At 40.8% G+C, this 27089-nt stretch overlaps 1 protein-coding gene across 1 annotated transcript in view; it reads left to right on the top strand.

Annotated features, from left to right (window-relative positions):
- Window positions 1-4416: 4416 nt before the first annotated feature.
- EPS8L1 (EPS8 signaling adaptor L1) overlaps window positions 4417-27089 on the top strand; it is a 76981-nt gene continuing 54308 nt past the window's right edge. The window contains exon 1 of the mRNA XM_069742398.1: window positions 4417-4556. The gene's annotated coding sequence lies outside the window, so the exon portion shown is untranslated. The remainder of the gene's footprint in view (window positions 4557-27089) is intronic.

Raw genomic sequence — 27089 nt, 5'->3', positions numbered from 1 at the left:
ATGATCGCGGGTGGATTCGCGATCCACCTGCGGCTGTTAACTATCTAAATGCCACCGTCAATTTCTGACAGAGGCATTTAACTCATGCTTACTGTAAGCGCGTCGTAAATCCCACCCATTGTTGAACCCGTTACATGATTGCGGGTGACCGATGGGTCAGCATGACAACCAGAGGCCTCCAGCAGACTTCTATGGTTGTCATTGCCGGATTGTTATGAGGCCGCCGCCCGGTGGTCAGCGCTAATAGCAAGTGAGCATTTCTGCCACACACAGGTGATCTGATCATCGCCCATATGTAGCAGAGGAAATCAAAGTAGTGCAGCTTTGAGGGTATGTGCACACGTCAGGATTTTTAGCGTTTTTTTTGCGGAATTTTGCCATAAAAACGCTATAAATCCAGTAAAAAAACGCTAACATTATGCATCCTATCTTTTAGAATGCATTCCGCATTTTTTGTGCAGATGTTAGTGTTTTTTTCCGCAAAAAAAAAAACGCATTCCGCAAAAAATCCGGACATGCTCAATCTTTTTCTGGATTTTTTGCGGATTTCCTATCAAAAAGGTCATTCAGGAAAAAAAAAAAACCGCAAAAAAACCGCAAAAAATCCGCGCAAATTCCGCGCGAAAAAAGCATGCGGATTTCTGGCAGAATACTCAGGATTTTGTCAGGAAAAAATACTGACGTGTGCACATACCCTGAGTCTCCCATGGAAACTATTAAAGCATGCCAAAAGTAAAAAAAAATGTTTTTAACAATATAAAAAAAATATAAAAGTTCAAATCACCCCCTTTCGCCCCATTCAACATAAAGCTATAAAAAAAATCAAATATATACATATTTGGTATCGCCAAGTTCAGAATAGTCCGATCTATCAATATAAAAAAATAATTAAACCTATCGCTAAATGGCATAACGAGAACAAAATTCAAAACGTCAGAATTATGTTTTTTTGGTCACGGCTACATTGCAATAAAATGAAATAATTGGCAATCAAAAAATCATATCTACACCAAAATGCTATCAATAAAAACATCAGCTTGATGCGCAAAAAATAAACCCTCATCCAGCCCAAGATCATGAAAAAGGGAAATACTACGGGTCTCGGCAAATGGTGCCATTTTTTTTAACCAAATTTTGGATTTTTTTCACCACCTAAATAAAAAAAGAACCTAGACATCTTGGGTGTCTATGAACTTGTAATGACCTGTAGAATCATAATGGCAGGTCAGTTTTAGCATTTATTGAACATAGTAAAAAAAAACAACAACACAACAACTGTGGAAATGCACTTTGTTTGCAATTTCACCGCACTTGGAATTTGTTTTCCATTTTCCAGTACTTGATATGTTAAAACCAATGGTGTCGTTCAAAAGTACAACTTTTAGCCCTCACATGGCAATATTGGTGGAAAAAATCAAAAAGTTATGGCTCTGGGAAGAAGGGGAGCAAAAAACTCAAAAACAAAAATACCTCTTGTGATGAAGGGGTTAATTACTGCACCGCACCGAGGGAGCAGTGAAGCCGCTCGGGTATTCATGACATCCTGATGGATCTTGCTCCATTCCATTTGCAAATCTGCAAATAATTCATCTTTATTGCTATGGGTACAAGCCCCAACTCATCCCAAATGTTCTCTATAGGGTGTAAATCGGGAGATTGGCTCTGCCATTGCAACAGGTGAACATTTTTCTTTGCTAACCAATTTTTTACTTAATTGAATGTGTGCTTAGGATCATTGTCTTGATAGAATTTCCAGCCCCTGCGTACTTTGGTTTTACCATGTAACAGCATTACATTCTTCAGTATATCCTTGTACATGGTAGCATTCATATTTCCATCAGTCTTATGCAGATGGCCAATGGCAGGTGCAGAAAAGCAGCCCCAAACCATGACATTGCCACCACCATGTTTCACTGTAGGCGTTTGGTACCTTACATCATTATGTCTTCCAATTGTGCGGTATATATAGTGCTTCCATCACTACCAAACAGTTTAAGGCTGCCGTCACACTATCAGTATTTGGTCAGTATTTTACATCAGTATTTGTAAGCCAAAACCAGGAGTGGAACAAATCGAGGAAAAGTATAATAGAAACATATGCACCACTTCTGTATTTATCATCCACTCCTGGTTTTGGCTACAAATATTGATGTAAAATACTGACCAAATACTGCTAGTGTGACGGCAGCCTGACCCAGAGCAGGTGAATTCCATAATTCCCTCTTTTTGGCTTTTGCCTGACTTCACTGTTAGAATAATAAGATTCTTGACATCTGGTGATAAAATTGGATTTGTCTTTGCCAAGTTTTAACCGAAAAACACACACAAAAAAAATATAGGCGGAATGAATTCGACTTCCCATGACAAAATATGCATAACATTTGGCAACACTAACACATAAAAGGATAAAACAATGTCAAACACAATTTCCATCCTTGTATCTGACAACCATTCACTTCCGGTTTACTAAAATCACCAGGAAAATTGCATCACAACAACCAGACAGAAATAATCACACTTTAAAAAAAATGCTAAACTTTAGGTCGCCGCTGTAAATACCTTATAAATAATTGTGCTTCAGCGTCATCCTGCATGATGTGATGATCTGATATCTGCTACATCCCGAGATGGATTGTTTCCAGCATGACTTCATCAGATGTATGTCATTACAAGCATGGCTGCAGGCTGACTAAGCCCAGCGATGAGAACTATTTACTGCGTCATGTGATAATGTTACACCTCCAGCTGCTTCACAATAACAGAACAATGCACTTATTGCGATATCGTGCCATCACCACCGCCACGATGATCTGCGACAAAGTGGGAAAAACATTCAAACTTCCAAGATCTCCAAATTCCTTTGATGCTTAATAATTCAACATGTCTCCGTTTTGATTTTTTTGGAAGCCTCAAAAAAATATGGACATGTGAAAAGCTCCATAGTACATAAGGGGTGTGCCAAGACGACCCTTTTGGGATTTGAATGTAATCAAATTTTACTGCTAAGTTCCAAGAAACTTGCTCAAGACTCCTATTGTGGTCTGCGGTGGCAAAAGTTGCGTGCGTCTTGCTGCCAAAGGTCTAGGAGGTTGTGTCGTGTGCAACATTAACAATCATTAGACGTGATAACCCAATGCAATATTGTGATTTTCATGATAAAGTCACTCTCATTCAGAAGTAATATTTTTAGACTATTTTTCATTAATATACTTGAGCCATTTTTCACCCGTTTTTGGCCCATGTGTCTCCACCTCATCCGTTTCTATCATATTTCAAGAACAAAAATTCCAATATTCCCATTAAACTGTAAAAAATGGATGTTTTTTCATGAATCCATTGATTTGAATGGGTAATTTTAACTAAAAAATGAACATGACTCCTTTTTTTTGGTGCAAAAACACAGACATGTGAACAGCTCCGTAGACTTTAATGTTGTATGGGCATTTGATCGAGGTGTGAGAGGAACCCACAAACTCCTTGCAGATATTACCCTTTGGGGGATTAGAACCCAGCACCCCAACGCCAGATATTACCCTTTGGGGGATTAGAACCCAGGACCCCAATGCCAGATATTACCCTTTGGGGGATTAGAACCCAGGACCCCAACGCCAGATATTACCCTTTGGGGGATTAGAACCCAGCACCCCAACGCCAGATATTACCCTTTGGGGGATTAGAACCCAGGACCCCAACGCCAGATATTACCCTTTGGGGGATTAGAACCCAGGACCCCAATGCCAGATATCACCCTTTGGGGGATTAGAACCCAGCACCCCAACGCCAGATATTACCCTTTGGGGGATTAGAACCCAGCACCCCAACACCAGATATTACCCTTTGGGGGATTAGAACCCAGGACCCCAACGCCAGATATTACCCTTTGGGGGATTAGAACCCAGGACCCCAATGCCAGATATCACCCTTTGGGGGATTAGAACCCAGGACCCCAATGCCAGATATCACCCTTTGGGGGATTAGAACCCAGGACCCCAACGCCAGATATTACCCTTTGGGGGATTAGAACCCAGGACCCCAATGCCAGATATCACCCTTTGGGGGATTAGAACCCAGGACCCCAACGCTGCAAGGTTGCGGTGCTAACCACTAAGCCACCCTGTATGAATTAGAAAGAAGGGAACACGTGGAGCTGACAGAAAAAGTAAAAAAGCATTGATTTTTTTTTGCAACGGAATCCTCTAAAATCATTCAGTCTCATATCAAAAACTACATGGCTGCTTTATGATTGCAGCTCTTTCTGTCCTTTTAACATCGCACCCTTCGGCTTCTTATAGGGCCACCTTGGCCTCGTTCTGCAGCATATGTTTGAGCAGGTTGCCAAACTACACCTAGTTTCCAAGTGTTCTGGAATGTGGGTGTGCCCCATGTGAGAAATACGGGCGAGGGACCTGCACCTGTCACACTAGTGGCTGGGGACCTGGAGAAGGTGCACGCACTCCTGGAGCTGTCCTTGGGCCCTTTATAGAAGGAATGTGTATTTATCGCTCTGGGATTGTGGATTAACCAGCTTGGATTTGCCTGACTGCTCCTGTTCTAAGGTGAGCGCTTCACCTTCATCCCTGTCTGCGGCGTTCATGTTACCGTCAGCGGTGTCCGCAATGAGCGCGGTGCAAATGACGACTCCCTGATTTGGAGAAGGGTTTTTATACTGATGAGATTACTCATGCGGTTCTTATTATTATTTTCTTACTTTATTTTCGGTCGTTATTTGATTTAGATATTTGCGCTACGAGCTTAGAATATTCTGCGTCCACCTCTGTGCTTCGTCATACCGGTATTTATTTACATAAGCATTTAAGAAAACATCAAATATTTACGTAAACGTGTAAAGTTCTTCGCTCCGGTGGATCGACGCTTGGGATCGGGATCATACATTGTGGTTGTGCCCTTTCCGATCCCTCTTTGAACCGACTGGAAATTTGTCCCTTTTTTGAACCGTATTTAGGAAATTTTTTTTTTTTTTTTACATCAGTTTTCTTTTTCACGGATAGAACTCATACCTATAATCGTAAATGGGGCATTTACATGTCTGTGATTTGACTGTGGAGACATTCTGATCCAATGTCTGCAATGGGTCCGTGAAAGAATCAGACAGCACTCGGCTGCCATCAAAGTGCAGTCCGATTTTTCACATTCTTAGCTTTGAGTAGATGGAGAAACTTTTTTTTTTTTTTTTTTCTTACATGTGAAAAATAAACTATTGAAACTCGGACCAAACTCTGATAAAATGTTGAAACTTGTAATGAAATTCATTCAGTTATTTTCTCAAAGTAACTATGTGAATGAGCCCTATCTCTGTTTTCTGTCGATCTGTATTAACCTTCTGAAGATAGAAGAGACATATTTCCAGAATGAATATCAGTGGGACTGGATGTATAGAAAAAGGATGTCCGTTTGCCATACATTTTAGGTGCAACTCGTTGGCATACTGTTTTTTTTTTTTTTTCTCACTTTATTCATGTTCCATGTTTATCAATCACTCGAGACAATTTTGGACGATTTATGATGTTTTAGGCTATGTGCACACGTTGCGGATTTTGCTGCAACGGATTGGCAGCATTTTTCCATGCTTTGTACAGTACCATCTAAACCTATGGAAAACAAAATCCGCAGTGCACAAGCTGCGGAAAATACCGCACGGAAACGTAGCGATGTTTATTCCGCAGCATGTCAATTCTTTGTGCGGATTCCGCAGCGGTTGACACCTGCTCCATAATAGGAATCCGCACAAAATCCGCCAAAAAAATCGGGGCAAATCCGCAGTGCGGTTAACCAGTTTTACCAAAATCAGCCTGGAAAAATCCGCACCGCTTTCCTCAACGTGTGCAAGTGGCCGCAGAATTCTTTCTTACAAATTCTCTCATTTACTAAGGTTGTTGAGCAAGTTTTAGGCACATTAAGCGCAGTTTTTTTTCTTGCGATGCTCAACGCTTTTGTTTTTCTGCTCCAATGTTGGCTTTAGTTTAGTGTTTGGGTTTGTGCCAAATGTATTACTGGCATGTGACCATGTGAAATCTGCATCATGTCAGTTTTTGAAACGTTTTCTCAGCAGATTTGCGCTTTTTCGATGGAAAGGCTATGTTCACACGCTGCGTATTTAGCGAGGATTTCTGAAATCCATAGCATTTATGCTTCTACAATCCACAAGGATTTTATTCCTATTCATGCAATTTTATGTGCGTTTCTTGCAGCAGAAATGTGACCCTCCCAAAAATACTTATGGTATTTGGAATTAATGGGTACAATCTAAACCAAAAAGATGCATTTCCACAACCGAAATTGAAATGCTGCTACAAAAGCCAATTTCCATGCAGAAAAAATAAAAATAAAATAAATAAAAGCATGTGGATGAGATTAAAAGGAATTTGTCAGCAGGATTTCACCCCCAAAACTATTTATACGTGCATGTAGCACTTTCAAAGACCAGTCCAACAATACCTTTACATGGCCGGTCCGCACCTCTGTTACTTGGAAATCGACATTTAAATTGGCCATTATTCATGCAAGTAAGGAATAGAGCTGGAGTGACAGAGGCTTCAGATTTACCATAGCTCTTTAGCCTCATTTGCATATCAATTCAAACGCTCATTTCTCTTTAGGGATCAAATGGGCTTAAACTTTTAGTGCCACCTAGTCCTCTTTTTCTCTGAAGAGGCTATTTACATATTTAATTTCCCAGCGGAGAATTGCATGGCCTTCGTGTCTCCTTACGCCAGCCACAAGGAGAGACGTTATTCCTTAGCCATCAGTAAAGAGAGATGGAACTGGTCATGTAAAGACATTGCAGGACTAGTCTGTGAAAGAGCTACATAGTTTTGGGGTGAAAATCCTGCCGACCAATTCAATGTATGTTAAAACTCTTCTGTAAAATGCTGCGGATTTTGGATGCATAAAATCTGCGTGTAAAATCCGCACCAAATATGCTACGTCTGAAATCTGCTGCAGATTGGTGGTGTTTCCTCGATGAAGTCTGCTGTGTTTTTTGTCACTGCGAGAGTCCGCAGCAGATTAGTCCTTGAGGACCTACCTCATGTCTGGGTTTAGATGACCATCTGCAAAAACATAAAGCGTGACCTAAGGATGAGGACCTGTATGTGATCCATTTTTTTTGCCCATCCATTGACTTATAATGGGCGAGTCTGATCCAGAATTTGGATTTTACACTCAGGCCATTGGTCGATGTGTAACTAAAAACACATGAACCATCGCATTAACTGGGTTAAAATTCAACCCTTGAGCAGAGATCTTAAGGACCCAGGAGTGGATGGTTGGTTTTTTTTTCATACCTGCTCTCATCCATGGACGCGTAACAGTTCCATTTCCTTAAAAACAAATCTTTTCAGCCATGGTCCTCAAGATTAGAACTAGCAAAGTATTTAGACCACGACGTGTAGCTTATTTTTGCATTTTTTTGATAAAATGATCAATCCTATTACATTTATGGATCTTCTTGCCGACTACCCTGCACAAAGTAATTTTCAGTGCATCCAACTGGAACTGATATAACTCTTCTTGCGCTTTCAGAAAAAAATTAGATTTTTACAGCTGGTAAAGGCTCGGCTCGAATTGCGTTGGTTCGTCTATTTTCAGCTTTTCACAGTCATGTTTATTATGACACAATGGCCTTTTATTGACTGTAGTGATGATTGGAAGTGAAAGATCAGTTCTGACTCAGCCGTGCACTATGGTCCGTCACGGGACGTACGATCGTTGTCGTCTTCATGTTATCACATGGGAGTAGATTGATGAATTATGGGGCAAATTTCAGCTGATTCATTGATGAATCACACAGCTTCTGTATTTAGGCCTAAGGAGGGTATTCGCTAACGGTATCGGTGCGGTTACGGCAAATATAAAAGTGTCAGAAGTCACTTCCGTGCTTTATGACATTCATAAAGCTTCTGTATATTAGTTGTTCTCCTGTCACGTGACGTTACTGTGCACTGAATACATACTGTCACCCTCCTGCTGTAAATGCAGAATATAGACATCAAATAGGGCTCGGCAACTCGTTATGGTGCTTTCTTATTGTTTCAGTGGTCAATGGAAAGAAAAGTGGACTATTCGAGTGGTCAACCATTTGGAAACATTTGCCAGATTCAGCAGTGACTGGCAGGTGTCATGTGCAATAAGGTTAGATAGAAGTGAGTCCAGTTCATAAGATGGCTCAGGAAAAGATAGTTTAGGGTTAAGGCCCCCATAAACGACAGATGAGTCAATCAAAATTTTGGAAAGTATGACCGTCCATTTGATGTACATGGGGGGGGGGGGGGGGGGAGACTTCTAACTCTCAAAAAGAAAAAATTGTTGCAGCTCACCCTTGTAAATCAAACCCAATGTGGTTGACGACAGGTCCGAGCACGGAGGTAGCGTTGCTGCCAAGACGCTGGTAACTTTAGTAGAAGAAAAGGGCTCCAACTCCGGAATTAAAATAAAAAATTGTTTTATTTAAACATATTGAGATTAAAAAGCTGCTTGCAAACGACCAGCAAGATTATTGGAGAGGAACAGCCATGACCCACTGAACACGTTTCGAACACCCTCTGTGTTCTTAGTCCTCAGTGGACGTCTAACTCTACCATGACAAATGTCAGGTGGAAGAAGGATCGGGCAGTTGGAGATTCGGGAAGATAAGGTTCTGCCACACTAGTCTGGCAAGTTTTTTTCCCTTTTCCCCGTTGAAAACACATCAAGCTAATGTGTGTGGGCTGTATGCCGAGCCCAACATTCCTTCGACAGACTGTTATCTCATGAGTATGGTCAGCTTTACAGACCTTGCCGGCAGATCGGCTTTAGAGTATGTATTTCGCGTTCTCACTTATATAGCGCCATCATATTTCACAGCGCTTTACATACATAATTACTATCCCCATCGGGGCTCACAATCTAGATTCCCTGCAAGTACGTCTTTGTAGTGTGGTAGGAAACCAGAGAACCCGAAGGAAACCCACGCAAACACGGGGAGAACATACAAACTCCTTGGTGGGATTCGAACCCAGGACCCCAGCGCTGCTAGACTACTGTGTTATCCAGTGAGATATTAATATACTCCTTTTTCAGAAACCACTCAAGTCCCCCTGAATCATGATTCAGTTGATCGCTTGGCGGCTATCTCGAAGTACACCGGAGCATTTGTTCATCCGAGTTCTTCAGTGTTCTATGAGCGAACAAGGGGATTGTCAGTCCAAAATAAGAAACGCCGGATCCTCATCTTTCGGGAGAGAGTTAGGGGCCTCCATATACAGTCATGGCCAAAAGTATTGACACCCCTGCAATTCTGTCAGATAATACTCATTTTCTTCCTGAAAATGATTGCAAACACAAATTATTTGGTATTATCTTCATTTAATTTATCTTAAATGAAAAAAATACAAAAAGAATTGTCTTAAAGCCAAATTGGATATAATTCCACACCAAACAAAAAAGGGGTGGACAAAAGTATTGGCACGGTTCGAAAAATCATGTGATGCTTCTCTAATTTGTGTAATTAACAGCACCTGTAACTTACCTGTGGCACCTAACAGGTGTTGGCAATAACTAAATCACACTTGCAGCCAGTTGACATGGATTAAAGTTGACTCAACCTCTGTTCTGTGTCCTTGTGTGTGCCACATTGAGCATGGAGAAAAGAAAGAAGAACAAAGAACTGTCTGAGGACTTGAGAAACCAAATTGTGAGGAAGCAAGAGCAATCTCAAGGCTACAAGTCCATCTCCAAAGACCTGAATGTTCCTGTGTCTACCGTGCGCAGTGTCATCAAGAAGTTTAAAGCCCATGGCACTGTGGCGAACCTCCCTAGATGTGGACGGAAAAGAAAACTTGACAAGAGATTTCAACGCAAGATTGTGCGGATGTTGGATAAAGAACCTCGACTAACATCCAAACAAGTTGAAGCTGCCCTGCAGTCCGAGGGTACAACAGTGTCAACCCGTACTATCCGTCAGCGTCTGAATGAAAAGGGACTGTATGATAGGAGACCCAGGAAGACCCCACTTCTTACCCCGAGACATAAAAAAGCCAGGCTGGAGTTTGCCAAAACTTACCTGAAAAAGCCTAAAACGTTTTGGAAGAATGTTCTCTGGTCAAATGAGACAAAAGTAGAGCTTTTTGGGCAAAGGCATCAACATAGAGTTTACAGGAGAAAAAAAGAGGCATTCATAGAAAAGAACACGGTCCCTACAGTCAAACATGGCGGAGGTTCCTTGATGTTTTGGGGTTGCTTTGCTGCCTCTGGCACTGGACTGCGTGACCGTGTACATGGCATTATGAAGTCTGAAGACTACCAACAAATTTTGCAGCATAATGTAGGGCCCAGTGTGAGAAAGCTGGGTCTCCCTCAGAGGTCATGGGTCTTCCAGCAGGACAATGACCCAAAACACACTTCAAAAAGCACTAGAAAATGGTTTGAGAGAAAGCACTGGAGACTTCTAAGGTGGCCAGCAATGAGTCCAGACCTGAATCCCATAGAACACCTGTGGAGAGATCTAAAAATGGCAGTTTGGAGAAGGCACCCTTCAAATATCAGGGACCCGGAGCAGTTTGCCAAAGAAGAATGGTCTAAAATTCCAGCAGAGCATTGTAAGAAACTCATTGATGGTTACCGGAAGCGGTTGGTCGCAGTTATTTTGGCTAAAGGTTGTGCAACCAAGTATTAGGCTGAGGGTGCCAATACTTTTGTCTGGCCCATTTTTGGAGTTTTGTGTGAAATGATCAATGTTTTGCTTTTTGCTTCATTCTCTTTTGTGTTTTTTCATTTAAGACAAATTAAATGAAGATAATACCAAAGAATTTGTGTTTGCAATCATTTTCAGGAAGAAACTGAGTATTATCTGACAGAATTGCAGGGGTGTCAATACTTTTGGCCATGACTGTACATTAGACTGTCTTCCAAAATCCTTGGCCGAAGTTAGATTAATGTGTTTTGTGGCCTTAAGGGTCTCGATAGAATTTTTCCAGACCTAACATGGCTACCATCTAACATTATTTAAAACCTCTCTAATACCAAGATACCAGCCTCAAGTCAACCTCTCCTCAACCTGACATGGTTGTTAACAGACAGCAGAACAAATGTACATAACATAGACTTTTACGTAGGTGACCCACCAATATTATCCTTAGAAGTAATCTATCCGTAATCATTACACAGAACTATAGAGCAAGCTTTAGTATTTACCTGCTTGTAGACCTTGGTGAGTTGTCAAGCTAATTATATTAATCCCTTTCCTACCCTGAGGGGGTCAACTGGTTGAGCAATTGTCAAATACAACACCTTCTGATGGAAGTATTCCGACTGCTTACAGAATGTACTTTTGCAGTGTGTATTGATGACTTCAACTGATTTCTTTGGAACTCTGAACTCCTCCTGGAACTATTGTTTTTCAGCTTCTTTCGAGAACCATTTCAAGCTTTTCTCTGAGGCACATTGCTATAGAAACCCATCGAGGTTTGCCGATAATCATTGTCTGTTGTAAGAACTCTCGTCCCCTATTACCAACCATTACCAACGAAATAATCTTTGTGTAAACCTGGGATGTGCTGACGACAATGTGAACAATTTTATTATGATACCATCAGGTTTTGATGGCCCAAGTAAAAAGGTCAGTAAACGTGCACTGGTCTTCTCATAAATATATATAGAGGACGGGTGCTCGTTAACGGACTGAAATCGGCAGGTCTAGATAGTCTATACTCTTTCTGGGAAGTGACAATGTTGTCTGTCTTTTTCTTTTCGAAAAGTCAACTATAAAAACACAGCAAAGTCAGAAAGGAACTGGATGAGAGGACATTGATAATGACGTTCAGGGGTGTAACTAAATATAGTGGAAAGATCATGGCTGCCCCTGGTCCTGTAGCCCTTTGGAGCCCAAAGGTCCCTCTATGCATACGAGAAGACCATTAATATTAATGACATATATAATGGTTGGGGACAGGAGATGGGAAAATTTGCAGGACCCTGGTTAAGAGGCCAAGTCAATATTCCAGTGCCGCTGACCATGAGGCATGAGAACCACCTCCTAGCCGCCGGCATCCTATTTAGATTAGCCAGCCTGGTACAACGTCATTTATGTATCACGCCAAGAGTGGCCAATCAAAAGAGGAGTCAGAGATGCCAGCAGGTAAGAGGCGGCTCTCAAGGTTCCCGTCCAGCAGCCATGGAATACTAACTGAGATTACCGGACTAGGGTCTGATGAATCGATTCGCTCCTCTCTAGTTGGGACCTGTTACAGTTTTTGCCCTGGGATCCTTGGGCTTCGAATCCTGTCTCATGAGGTTGGTTAGGAGAAAAGGTGAGCAAATATTTTTTGCGCTCTCACTTTGAAGCTCCATATTATTAGTAATAGAAAAAACATTTTTCCACTGTTGGGCGTCATTGAGATGTCAAGAGCTGCAGTTTTCCCACAAATGCATAGCACCTCCCCGAGGTTCTTAATGGATATGTATACATTTTATATTGACATGTACATACCTGGGGAAAATCCAAGTGATTGGTAAATGCAACATTTTCATGGTCCGTGACCTACGTTGTTGTTGCCTTTGTTAATGCCTTATTTGAACCAGTCATACATATTCTTTTAAAAGGGCTACTGTATTAAGGCTATGTGCACATGTTCAGGATTTCTTGCAGAAATTTCCTGAGAAAATCCTGAAATTTTCTGCAAGAAATCTGCATGCGTTTTTTTGCTAGTTTTTGGTGCATTTTTTTGCAAATTTTTCCGGACATTTCCCAATGCATTATATAGTGGGAAATCCGCAAAAAAATCCACAAAATTAATGAACATGCTGCGTATTTTTTTTTTACCGCGATGCGTTTTTTTTTCGAGGAAAAAAACGCATCATGTGCACAAAAATTGCGGAATTCATTCTAAATGATGGGCTGCATAATGTATGCTGTTTTTATGGATATATTAATGCTACAGCGATTGCCCAAAAGCTACAATACCCTTAAAACAATTGAGAACAGGAGTGCAAAGAGTCTGACCCATACAGAACCGAAATTAATCTCCCAGAAAACCCATTTGAAGTGACACATGAAGATTTTCCGCTTGATTTTCTTTGTCGGCTTTTGCTCCTTCTAAGCTGCAGAATTAAAGGGGATTCGTTACTATGAAAATGCAATCCCATCCTTGGGCGCCATGTTATAGAGCAAGAGGAGCTGACAAGATTGATATATAGTTTTGTAAGAAACGATTCAGTATAACCCATGTTGTCGCCATTTAAATCTCTGCTTTTTCTGTGATTTTTGGTCTAGGACCGCCCACCGAACCAAAAATCCCAAAAAGAGCAGAGGTTTAAATGGTCAAAGCACAAATTATACTGAATCTTTTCTTACAAAACTATATATCAATCTACTCCGCTCCTCCTGCTCTATAACATGGTACCCAAGAATGGGATTGCATTTTCATAGTGACAAATCCCCTTTAATTCTGCAGTTTAAAGGAACGCATTGAACAAAGCTGATTTTGAAGAACAGAATGTTAACATTTCTACCTAATTTTTCTTAATCTCTCCTACCCTTGAAGGAGCTTAGTTATCAGATAACTATGTGCACATACCAACTGATGCAATGTGTAAATACCATAAAGGGGTGAAGTCTGATACTGGTGTTTGTATATAGACGTAAGGATCTCTACCAGATACAATATTAGTATATTAAAGAAGCCAAGGCTGATGAGAGAACCTGCCTTTTTACATTAATTCTCCTAAGGGCGCAGTCAGTTATATAAATTGGACCATGCATGGACTGGCTGGCAGCTCTCCCGACCACAAAGAGACATCTTCATGCAGCGGTCACGCTCGGCTCGGTTGAGCCACTGGCCGGTTCTTGCACGATGTTCCGATCGTGGTCCGTTTTATACGGCAGTCTGACTGCGCTTCAAGGATTGACTGGGGAGTCAGCAGACTTTCTGGGGGACGGTGCATCATTGCACCAAACTGTGCATTTCCAATGCTGAATTATAATCCAGGCAGCTTTTCTACTTGCCCATAAGCATCACAGGGGGTCGGAAACTAAGTGTATGTTCTAGCGATCCTGGCCATCTTTAGTGCAGCGCTTACAAGCTCGACTGATAAGAGTTTGTAAGCGCTGTGCATGTTCGTCCACCACTGGTAGACAACAGCAATGGCCAGACCCCTAGGCAATGAGCTGTAAACTATAAATGGAGAGGAATTTTAATAAACGTCAAATTACAAATTAGAAAAAAACAAACCGCTATAATCCCCAGAATGCTTTGCTTCACTGATCATTCCATTCTCAGATAATTATGCAGTACTCACCTGTTGTCCGACATATCAAGATGATTTGGCTCCTGTTATCTAATAAAAGTCAAGCCTTCCTGTCTGTCCTGGGCAAGGCGCAGCGCGGAGTACACCTCTTCACACTTATTACGGTGTATTTTTGGCAGTGACACGTTGTGCTGATAGACGATTGATGAAGTACATTTAATTACCCTAATGAGTGTGAAGGGGCGTCCCTTGCTTTTCCTCGTAATGTCGCCCAGGGCTGTGTTACCTGCAAGAACATTTCATGCTATTAATAGACCTAATAAATTTGCAAAAAAATTAAAATTGACACATGGTTTATATATAGCAAAATATTCATTACAGGGCTGTCTGGATTAGGAAATTAATTTCCTGACACCCTGCAATGAAGGACAATCCCTTACCTGACCCTCCTTTATTAAGTAGTGCAGAGAATAACATGCAATATTCACACTGGCCACTGGGGCTTTTTTAGACTTGTACATCCTGTCCTTTCATCAGGCTCCTTATCATCAGAGGCAGGATTACAGTGGCAGGTAACATCTTTATACCCAACGGATAACACAGGATCCACCAGTCCCAATAGGCGAGGTCACAGCTGACCCTGCTCCATTTCATAATGACCTTTCTACAAGCTCATTAGAAGCTTCAATACAAAAGATGGTGTCAGAGTCTAACAGTTGTGTCCCTGTACATGTGTTGTTTCCTGAAACGTCTAACAATTGTGTCTCTGTACATGTGTTGTTTCCTGAAACAGGAAGATAGAATCTAAAAAAGTCCAAGTAGCCGGTATGAGAATTGTAAGAGCTCTAGATTTTATTTTTCATACGGATTGTGATATATTTAAAAAAAAAATGCCAAAAATATTAAACACATGAAACCAGAAGCAATAGGCCATTTTCTGATGACTACTTCCCTTTAATTAGCTACTTGTCCAGTTTCCTAAAGTTGAATGCTCCCTGAGCTCATGTGGAATAAAAACAATGCTCATGTACACTGTTTAGTTGGCATTTATCACCACTGCCACCCCAAATATGCCGTGTGATGGAGACTATAATAAAAATCATCCATGCTCACTGACTAAAGTTGGCCATACACCTTGGATAGCTACCGGCTGAACATCAATTCAGCAGACCATTTTCTTTCCCGACTCCCCCAAACACGTGAGAACGCTGCTCAGCACCCACCACGATCAGTTGATTGAAGGGTCAGTGGTGCACCAGGAGTGGCACAGCGCCATACATCCAGTAGTGGCCAATAGTGGTACTGCAAGTGGTCTACCATGCACTTGTATTGAAGACAGCTTGCAGCCACTAGTAAGTCGTTCATCTTTTTGAATTACTTATCCTGGGAGAATCCGTATATAAGTTATTGCCCTTCGTCAGTAAAAACAGTAATGCATGTGATGGAGGAGGGCACCAATGAGAAAGTAGTGAACACCCTAGAACACCTATCCCGTCCTGTGTGCATCTTAGTAGGTTAATGCCGGCAGATCACGGTCTGATTCTTGTGGTTACAGATATTTGTACAGGTGAAGAGGTGGCTACTGCTGACTCTCAGCTACTTCTTCTAAGGGTGTTTATGAAATCTATGAAATACTTACCGAGCTTATGTAGCTGTTTACAATGCACTTTATGTAGATTTTAGTACTGACACTGGTTGTCCACTCTTAGGATTTTTTTTTTCTTACTTAAATGCATGTATTTGGAGAAAAAAATACTTTTTACAATTGGGTTTCATTAAAAATTTAGCACCGTTTGGTTTTCAGAGGTTTTGCTTTTACTGCACGTTCAACTTTGATGTGGTCATAAAGCAGACGAGGAGGTCAAAAATAGACAGAGGCCTATCTTACTGACAGATTCTCAGTTAGCTCATTCTGCAGCCAACAATAGACAACACTATTGAAGGCAAACTGTGACAAATTTTTAATGAAACCCAACTGCAAAAAAATGATTTTTAGCCTAAAATACATATATTTAAGCTTAAAAATATTCAGAAAGGTGGACATCAGACCAGCCGAACTTGCCTACTGGGGATATGTCCTTTCAGCAGGCCAAGTCGAATATCGTTCACTACTCAAGGCGTCCACAGAAATTATTGATGCCCTGTGCGATTTTTGACTTTTTTTTTCTGGGGCAGTTTGTGGGGAGATGACTTAACCCTGCTGTTCTGTTCGGGTCATAGTGACCCGGAACACTACAAGTGTATAGTAAATGCGAACAAAACAGCAGGGTTAAGAGGTCATTAAAGGGGAAGATTTATGGGTTACGAGATTGTTGATTACTGAATGTCAGTCCATCACACAGCTGTCATGTCCGACGGTGGTGGTGCACACTCTATAAAAACCACCAATTTGGTCACCAAGAGAGTTTGTCCCATTGCTGATTTTTCTAACAAAACCTAGGATAAAAACAATGATTAGAAAATAAATAAATAGTAATAGTACATGTATATAACATACTTAGTTGACAATATTCTGATTTAAAAAAAAAAAAAAGCACAAGTCATCATCCCACAGCGACAAGGTGACCAAATCGGGATAGTCCCTATCTCTAGTATTTCGCCATGTGCCAGAAGTCCTCAAAACGTGGGCAGAGCAGGACCCAGACCTGAATGATTTTTGGAGCATCGCTTGCCAGGATGGTCCCTAGCACAGAAATTGGAGCATTGGGACGCCATAAGAAGAGCATGCCCTAACTAACTTACTTTTAATGGATAAAGTGAAACCTTAAAGTGGCCATATCGAGGTCCTTATGAAAAGTTAAGATGTCTTCATATCCTCCAAATGAATTTCTGCAGATGCATTCCTGGCCCATTAGTGTGTGAAGGGCTGCCAGGTTTTATTCTATAAATGTACAAGGTGCGTCTGTTTGCACAAATCTTAGCGGCCCCTCCTGGGCCATTTACATGTGCAGAGTGCGCAATAGTGATGTGAGCGAGGGCTGCGGCCATGACACCGAATATCACTCTCAATATTTCACTGTCTGAGATACAAATGGAGGCTGGGAAAACTGTTAGTGCCAATTTTTTACTTATTCCTTATTGATTGGAAAGGAAAATTGTTACTGACCACTGGGGGTCCAGTCCTACGATCCTTAGAATGGGGTCCATCTGAATGGATTGGACGCTGGCTATGGGGCCAATGGATGGTGCAGCGGTGCACATGCTCAACGTCAATCTTCTGAACACTGGGGTACCAGTAAGTTATCCTCTATACTCTATTGATGGGGACACCCTAAAAACTTGGTTAAAACCCAGTAAGAACTAATATGGATATGTGTAGCCATACTTCTACAGTATTTATGGTGTGTATCTTCACCCTTTTAGGGCCAGTTACACCCCACTACCAACCCTTGAACGGGACTCTGGACATTGGAGCTCAGCATCAATACCTAGAAAAACTTTTTCAAGAATTTCGGAAGTCCAAGGGATCTCTTATTTTTACCCCGGAGCCTCCCAGCTGTTCTGGAAGCTTTGGTTAAGCATGTGTAAAGCTTATAGGGGTCATCCAATACTGGACAACACCTTCTTATTAGCTTCACTGCCCATCATAAAATAACAAAAAAACACTCCTGAACCAGCACCGTTCCTGCAATTTGACACATGACCGCTGCAGCCAATCAGCAGCCATTGATCATCTGCAGTCTTTTTCAGTATTCCAGATGTTGGCTGGTTGCTATGGTCACCAGGACGCATATTATATTAATAAGGCAGTTAGAGAACTAAGTATAATTTTGTGTTTTACGATGGCCATTGGCGCTACTAAGAAGGGGTTGTCCAGTAGTGCGCAACCCCTTTAAGGAAATGCAGAGGCATCAATCTCACGGAAGCATTATATCACACCCCCAGTATTGTAAATGGCGTATGGTAGATCAGACCCTGCTACAGGTTTTAAACCGGGCGTGAAGCCCCAAGTTACGAATCTATGAATGATCTCAGCAGGTCCAGGATGATCATTTTCTAATCCGATTTAAAGGAAATCGGTCAACAAAAATCTGGTTATCAAACCACTGACCGGATGCTATAGGGCCAGACTTGACCTCGGCTTATTTTGCTATCTGGAGAGAAAAAAGGGTGCAGTTTTTGTAAATCTCACCCCAAAAACTAGGCATTTGGAGCATGTGTTTTTAGGGCGTAATCAGGGCAAGGACTAAATGTCCCAATATTCAAATGTTGGAAAGGACGTAGGTCTGAGAACTGAGGATAAAAATGCAAATACCCTGCAGCAAGTAAATAAATAGTAATGATGCATGTATAAAACACACAGGGGATTTACCTGACACCATTTTTATCAAGAGAGAATAAAAGTTGTACCCAATCCGGATGGATCCGATCTCTTGTAGCTACGTGCCAGAAGACCTCAAAGTAGATGGGGACAGAACAAGACCCAGACCTGACTGTAGTATGTAGGTCTCATAAAAATATATGTAGATATCCCCTGTGACCACACAACATTTAATCTTAATTCTGATGTATACTTTCAGAAGGCCGAGTCATAGACTATTGTTCATATGAGTCTGAACATTGACCCTTGAATTGATGTTTGTAAAAATAAAAAAATTAAAATAAATTTTTACTTTTATATAGCGCTAACATATTCCGCAGCGCTTTACAGTTTGCACACATTATTGAATGACTGCGGTTTACCTCCTATATCAGTTAATATCGGTTGTTGTCTATCTTTGGAGGACAGGGATGCAGGGTCATTGAACAATAGCAGTATTATGCTAGGTAGAGATAGAGAAACTTTTCTTTTTGTGAGGAAAAACTACTGATAGTGATTGACTCTGCACACCTAGGTGATATGTCAATCAAAGCAGAGTGGACGTGCGAAGAGCCGCAGCACCGCGCAGATTACTATTGAGACTGGTGCATTGCGGATTATATAAATGTTTCCATCCAAATAAAATCCGTAATTTTAACCATGACCCATCCATAAAGGTATTTACGAGCCTTCTATCGCCCTGCCGCAGTTTAATAACCGTAATTTTACTGCCAGATTCCTTTAATTCCACATTAAGTGGCCCTTTACGAAAAACTTAGATAACGCACTGCTTGGTGTACACCCCTATAACCAGTGGCAATGTTGTCATTGTGAGGTTTAGCACTTTTACAATCCATAAAAGAAAATCATCTTAGGTTTATGATTTCAGTGAAGTTTATGTAGAATGACGCTCTGTAAATTCCGCTCTATATGGTTCTGTGTCTTCCTAGTCTTACACTGACCTCTTTATGTGCCATGGCCAAATGCTGACAGTAAACATGTCATAAAGTGCCCATACACATTGGACGTGCAGAAAAATCATTAATTCGGCCAGCATTTCTCTTATACTCAGAAACGCCTGTCATAGCCGGGCGCTCCTGTGTTCTCATTCAGAAATCCACTAACCAACTTTTTCCAGTGACCGGGAGTGCAAAAAGATATATTTCTCCATATACAATACATAGATGTGCGATTTCATCCATATTGACTTTTTCAGATGACTTTTTATACAATGTGAAAAGGGAGCCTTAGAGGATTTTTCACTGGATTTTGTTCCATTTAAACTGAGCACATCCTCCAACTGCTGCTGTTCCGCTGATTCTGGAACAGTTTTTCTTTTCTTTCTGTGCCTTTTAGTTCCAAAGTTATGCCCCATGGCACTAAAGAAGAAAATGTTCACTTCACTAAACGGGCGTGCATCACAGAACTTCTCTGTGGGCGTGGTCATGTTTTGATTGGTCAGCTTCAAAGGGAGAAAAAGCAAAGTTCTGTGGCTTTCTGGGTGGAAGATTTGCATCTTTAATTCCATGGGGCATAACTTTGGAAAGGAGAGGCAGAGAAGAAAAACAAAAACTGTTCCAAATTCAGCGAAGAAGTGACAATTGGAAGAGATACTCGGTTTAAATGGAAAAATCCAGTGAAAGGTCCCCTTTAAGTAAACTGAACCCATTGATATGTATTGGGAGGAGCTTTCATAATACCAGATATAAAATAGAGGTGTTCAGCATGTTGGAGACGAGCAAATGCTTATTAGTATTGACTCATTAATATATATTATATGTATATTATATATGAACTAAGAGGAAGCCAACAAACCAATTTGTTTTGGCCAAGGTATCCAAAAACAAGATGACGGCAGTGCAATGTAACCTTTACCGGTACATTGAATCTGAATTCATTGGCCCAATAAGTAATAGAACCCTAGAATGTTAGAGTTGGAAGGACCTCCTGGGTCATCGTGTCCAACCCCCAGATCAGAGCAGGAGTCACTAAACCACCTCAGACAGATTTCTGTCCAGCCTCTATTTGAAGACTTCCATTGAAGGAGGACTCACCACCTCTCGTGGCAGCCTGTTCCACTCATTGATCATCCTCACTGCCACAAAGGTTTTTCTAATATTTAATCTATATCTTCTCCCCTTCAGTTTCATGCCAGTGAGTCTGTACCCAATATGGCCTCTTTTTTATGCCCATGTATGAGCTGGTGCCCACTTTGGCATCTTCTGTTCCACTGGTGGGTAAACCCAATAGAAGTTAATTACTAAATTTCCCAGGAACTAGTTTACAACATAATTTTTACCAAGAACAATGTATATTGACCTTTACATCCTAACCCTAACAAATCCGCTCCCAGGAACACTTCCACTCCCCCGAGGAATTCTCCTGGTCCTTTTCAGGGTTTTTATGGACCTCTCCTGCCCTTTTGACCCAGGATATCTGGAATTTTGGGAATCAACGGCAGTCCAATTACATTTTAGGAGTAGATGTGATTTTTTTTTTTTTTTTTTTTCTTCTGTTTCTGCCAGTTCAGATATTTCGTAGCATTCTTTGTAACATCTTCTAGTTCTCTATCTACAGGCCGTGTCTTCTGTCAGTATTTAGATGATCCCATCATTTGTCATGGAACATCTAATATTTACTTTTCACAAGATGAGTAAGACTTTTTTTAATAAATAAATAAATATATATATATATATATATATATATATATATATTTATTTTGTGTAGGTGGTCACCAAAAAATACAATTTCAATAGATTTCTATTGTAAGACGACTTCTAAGCAATTACGGAGAACATATTAATCGTCTTGTTTTCGCATGAAATAATTTACTGTAGCACTTTTTTTATTTTTTTGTTTGAACTTTGTATTTTGTTGTTCTTCTGTTAATCCTCATGGTCATGTATAATTTTAATTTAATCAATTTTTTTTTTTTTTTTTGGTTGGAGGGTTCGTCTGTACACATCCAGCACTTGATTGGACACTCGAGTTTTGAAGGGGTACATCACTTTGTCAGGGTGCAATATATTCGTTTCCAGGCGTAGTATTACAGGGTGGTGTTTATGTAACATATAGAGAAAAGAGAACATGAAAAAAATGTATTAAAAAAACTGTTCCCTTGCTTGAAGAGGAACGGCTGGTATTTGGTGTAGATACCATTCCTTCAGGGTTCAGTTTGTTTCCTAGAATACATTTGATACAGTAACCGCGTTCGTGAGGATTATGCAAAGAACTTGCAAACTCTAATATAATTTAATAGTAAAAATAGCATCTCAAAGTACAATATCTCGTGTGTTACTGCGAAAATGAAGGCCCTGGGATGTTCTGACACAATTCTGTTTTTATCAAAGTATCATTGATTTATTTTTTTTTCTAATTGTTAGTTATGGCTAAATTTTGCTTATATACATGGCTTGTGCAGTGTGGATATAAGCAGCAAGCATCATATCACACCATGGCAATATGAGGGTCTCAGAGCAAAGGGAACAATGGTTACTGGGTGTTTGGGGGAAAACACTATTTAATGTTTTCACTGATAAGTCCTTTCTTTTTATAATTCTTTCCTTTTGATCCCTCTCTTGGCATTGACTGAAAAAAAAAAAAAAAACAACCCAAAACTGATGAAAGAAACTTTGGTGTATCAAAAAAAAACTTGTGCTAATTTACTATGGGCAGCATGTTGGCTCAGTGGTTAGCACGTTGGCTCAGTGGTTAGCACGTTGGCTCAGTGGTTAGCACGTTGGCTCAGTGGTTAGCACGTTGGCTCAGTGGTTAGCACGTTGGCTCAGTGGTTAGCACTGTTTCTTTGCAGTGCTGGGATGAAGACCCACCAAGGACAACATCTACAAGGAGTTTGGAGTGTGGGAGGAAACTCACTCAAACATGGGGAGAACATACAAAGACCTACTGATAGGGAATCTAGATTGTGAGCCCCAATGGGGACAGCGCTGATGATGCCGGAAACACTGTGGAATATGATGGTGCTACATAAATAAGCATAATAAATGCTCTCCTGAATGCACCAGAATTCAAGGCAACATGTCCGACACCACATTTATGTATTTTAGATCTTATTTCCAACGCACTTGACAAGGAAGTGATGCCAATCAGATGGGATGATTCAAAATGATGACACCATGTACCAAAATTTTGAGCATATATTTTGACTATACTACATTTGTAGACTACACTATCTGAAGATACACCCAATTTGTGAGCCACTTAATTAAGTTTGGTGCATTTAAAAAAAAAACTAGAACGTTTTAGTAAATTGGTCCCACCACGTAAATCACCCTTGGGCTAAGATCCAGAACTTTGTGGACCAGTAGTGGTTGTGACGGTCTCCATGCGCTCAACTGCACAGCAGAACCTGACGGCCAAAAACTGTTCCTTCCCGACTTCGATGACCCCCATATAACTCAAATGATCTTCCGGTCTCTGGGAAAAATTGGCAAATTAGAACGTGTATGGTGGTCTTTAGGCTCTTCTGGGTGGCAAATCCATACCCGAATGTACCGAAGAAAAGGTCTTTGGAGTTGTTAGTCAAAGTAGGGCAAAGTGTGGAGTTGCAAACCAATAAACACCTATAGCTTTGCTCATCACCCAGTTGTTAGGTTACAGAATTTATAGAATTCTAATTACATATGCTCTATAAAACCGATTACGGGGCACATGCTTATTTAGGATGATAATGGTGCACATAAAGTCGGTTTACTAGACCTAATGCATGGAGAAGGTTACTGTGCCACTGGTGTAAGTATAGTATCTGCAGGTCACTGTTGTTCTCAGACTATTTCCTTATCTTTATGATCGGTAGTTAGGTTCCCATAAAGTAATTAATGATCATTTCTGAAAAAAATGCACAAAAAGAAGCTTCTTACTTTTTTCCTACCGAATGGCCAAAGGGGAACATATTAAGTCACTTGCCCCACAAAACCGGTACAAATGAAACAGAATCTGTGCACTGAAATAGAATATTACTGAGACGCGATGATGCGATGCCCTTCTGCCGGTTAACACCGAGGTGAGATTCCCAGATAATGTTGGCAGCTTTTGTGACTCAATACTTTGCAATCCAGGATGACACCATAGATGGCTCTCCGAGAAGACTGAATACCACGTCCTGCACAGGCACACTATTTTTATTTGGTGATTCGAGTTTGTGTATTATCGGTCTTCTTTACTATAGCTGCTCTAAGGTGATTTATGATCACGGACTACATCAAAGTTGAGCTGACCTTTGATGTGGTCATAAATCAGTTGAGTGAAGCTGATAGAGTTGCAAACTCTTCGGTCAAGAGGTGGAAAAATTAATGAAATCGGACTGCAAAAATGATTTTTAGACCAAGATAAAGGAGTTTAAGTTAAACAAAGACTTTCGTATCTTTTATCTCTTGCTTTACTGCTCTTCTTATTGATGCAAACAGGTAGTCAGCGCAAGGAGCAATGTCAACACAATGTCCTTAGTTGACTGCAACAGGTATCAGATAACGTCAGTCTCTGCACCGTCCATAGTCTATAGTTTAGCTCAACTGAACACGGGCTGTCGGCCTCGTTCCTTCTAATCTGCGTGTCCTGGAAATTATAGAGCTAAAAATTCCAAACCCTACTGATTGGTAGTTTTTTGGGGGGGATTGACCATCTTCATTGGTCAGGTGTTTTATCGGTTTCCTTTCTAGAGGGAACATTGCTTGCCGGTAGTTTCTAAACTGTCCTTGGAAAATGGAACAATACAATTTAGTAGTCTTTTATCAGGTGGTTGATAGATCAGGTGCCCTCTGACTATTGAAGTCTTCTTGCAGTCACTGCAGCCAACGGCACGTCCAAATTTTTCTACTCCATATTTGATCAGTACTTGGTAGATCCGCCAGGAATCCAACTGACTTAGAGTGCTGCCGCCGTTGCTCAGTCTCTGATGCCTTTGGGCACATTGTGGATGGGTTAGGAGAATGACCCAACGTTCCTCCTGCTCTTGCTTTCACTCAGTAACCTATGATGCCATCTCCTCTCGGTACTACACTCCTCTCTACCAAACCCAACACAAAGAATGGCTTCTTTTAAATGGCAATGCCCTTATCCAATGTTCTGTGAACCTCTTCCCGCTCCCGTATTTGTTGGCTCCACTCCTCCCATGACCCGTTCTTCCAAGCTAATGTCATGGTTTCTCATCAATCTTCATAAAAAGTGAAATTTTTAGGAATATCTAGAATGTGATTTGAAATGTTAGAAGCCTCCATCAACGAGGAGCTTTGCTCTGGGGCACAAACCAGTCTCTTGCATTAAGGAACCATAAAACCTCCGACACGATCTTGACTTTATTGCAATTGTTTGGTGTTCCAAAAATCTTTTGGTCAAAGTGAAAGATATCTGGGATCATTTTTTTTTTTTAAATCCAGGTCTTTTGTGGGTGTTTCTGTCCCTCTAACCCGTACTCCTTTTTAACCTTTGTGTATGTAAATTCTATGCCAAAAATTACAAAATTACTGTCGGGACCAATATGGTGCAAAAATTGATGTTCACTACTCTATGAGCTCTACTTTAGTAGCACCTTGACTGCTCCATTTCTTTGGTCCAATGGCACCTTGGAACTGGTGTGTCTATCCCTACCACCACCTTTATAAGTTTTGTGGACCCGTGAAGGGCTCTCTATCTCCAAAGAGCTTGTTGGCAGTTGAATGGAGGTTACCAATGAAGACTCCTGGCACAATTTATCATGCATGAAGGATGGAGGAAGACCTCCAGAACTAGCATCACGGAGCCATTTTTCCTTTTTTTTTGTATGGTCTTACTTAGACTTGAAGATTATGAATGTATCTGAGAGTAATTAATTACGTTCTAATTTTTCTAAGGGTCGGTGACGCATCCAACCTGCTTTCCCTATACTTTTTACCGAGTTGGCCATGAGTATTTACAGTCGCTCTGATCGTAATGTTTCCACGTTGAGGAATGTAGCCTATGAAAAGACCTGTGTATTTGCCACTCTGTCCCTCCTCCCCTGCGTCAGAGCTCAGCTCAAATTATTTGCTATCTACGAATGCCAAAATAGCCTCAACATTGGGCTGGAATTTAAGGCTCCGCATTCTCGAGATATAAATCTTCAAAGAGCATCACGCACCTACCTGTAATCAAAGCGTTTTTGCATGCCATCATCCTTGTTTGTCTTGTGATTTATACCTACATTTTTAATTGATGGCACACTAACCCTTTAATAACCAGGTAGACCAATGCACAATTTTTGGTATGTGCTGTTATTGTTTCCGGTACTGCAGGTGTTTTTATGCACAGGTGTCATGACACGATCTCTTCTGGCCAGAAAGAAAAAAAAAACATATGTCCTGTACATTTCGTAAGGCATAGTGCAATTTTCCTATTTTTTTTTCTTTCCTCCAACAATCATATAAAGGTTTTTACAAGCAAAAATAAAATTGAAGGACAGGTTCTGCTCTTCTGTTTTATTCTATTTCTATTCCTGTGAGTATTTCATGGTTTGTTTGTTTTCTTTTTTTTTATTCCTCCGTATGGTTGTAGAGCAGTAATTACTAAACTCCAGTCCTTTCGGCTCAAACAGAGCCTGTTGTCAGGATTTCCTTAATTTTGCATAGGTGATGGAATTATCAAGGCATCAGAAGTTGCCACAGGGTCTCTCACCAGTGCAAAACTAAGGAAATCCTGACAACATGATATGTTGAAGGGCCGGGAGGTCTGGAGTTTGGGAAAAACATTTCTGGAAATATGGGTCTTCTTTAGTGCAACTTATTGTTTTTAGCAAAAAGGTGTTGCTGGGAGGATCCTCGGGGGCGTGTGTTTAGACTACTCTGCAATATTACCCTGTGAGTCACGCCCCCTAGTGAAAACCAGAAAAAATGGCGCTAAATAATGGCCCATATCTCATGAACCGTATGACGCATTTAAAAACTAAGAAAAACTGAATACTCAGGAGAGCAACAGGAATAAAGAACAAAATTGACCACTCTTGACCTAGTGATAAGTCCTTTTTACATCTGATATAAATAGTAAATTACATAACTTATTATTAAATCTTCTATAGCCAATCCATCCAAGATCCCAGCCTAAACCCAGGAATGAATTTACCTTGTCTGGTCATTTCAATATCAAAGCCAGCTCCTTCTACATAAAAAAGGGGCTGGCTTAGCTATTGAAATAAGCAGTTTGCCGACCCCTTTCACACATCACTGTCGCCACTTACTGCCACATGGGAAGAACGCCGATTTAGAAATGTATAGTTTCTCCTTGCGGAGAGTGACATGTTAAGCATGTCGAGATAAGGAGACTTAAAGCCGCAATGCTCCTCTGGGAAATATGCAAATTGTCTCTTCAGAGAGGAAGAGGACTAGAACTCTAGTGCCACCTATTGGAAGTAGCAATCCTAACAGTCAAGGTCGACCCTTTAACGAGCCTTGTCACATAGTAACATAGTAACATAGTAACATAGTTAGTAAGGCCGAAAAAAGACATTTGTCCATCCAGTTCAGCCTATATTCCATCATAATAAATACCCAGATCTACGTCCTTCTACAGAACCTAATAA

Source organism: Ranitomeya imitator, chromosome 10 (genome assembly GCF_032444005.1).
Source record: "Ranitomeya imitator isolate aRanImi1 chromosome 10, aRanImi1.pri, whole genome shotgun sequence".
Taxonomy (NCBI): Eukaryota; Metazoa; Chordata; class Amphibia; order Anura; family Dendrobatidae; genus Ranitomeya; species Ranitomeya imitator.
This window is presented reverse-complemented; position numbering and strand designations above follow the sequence as displayed.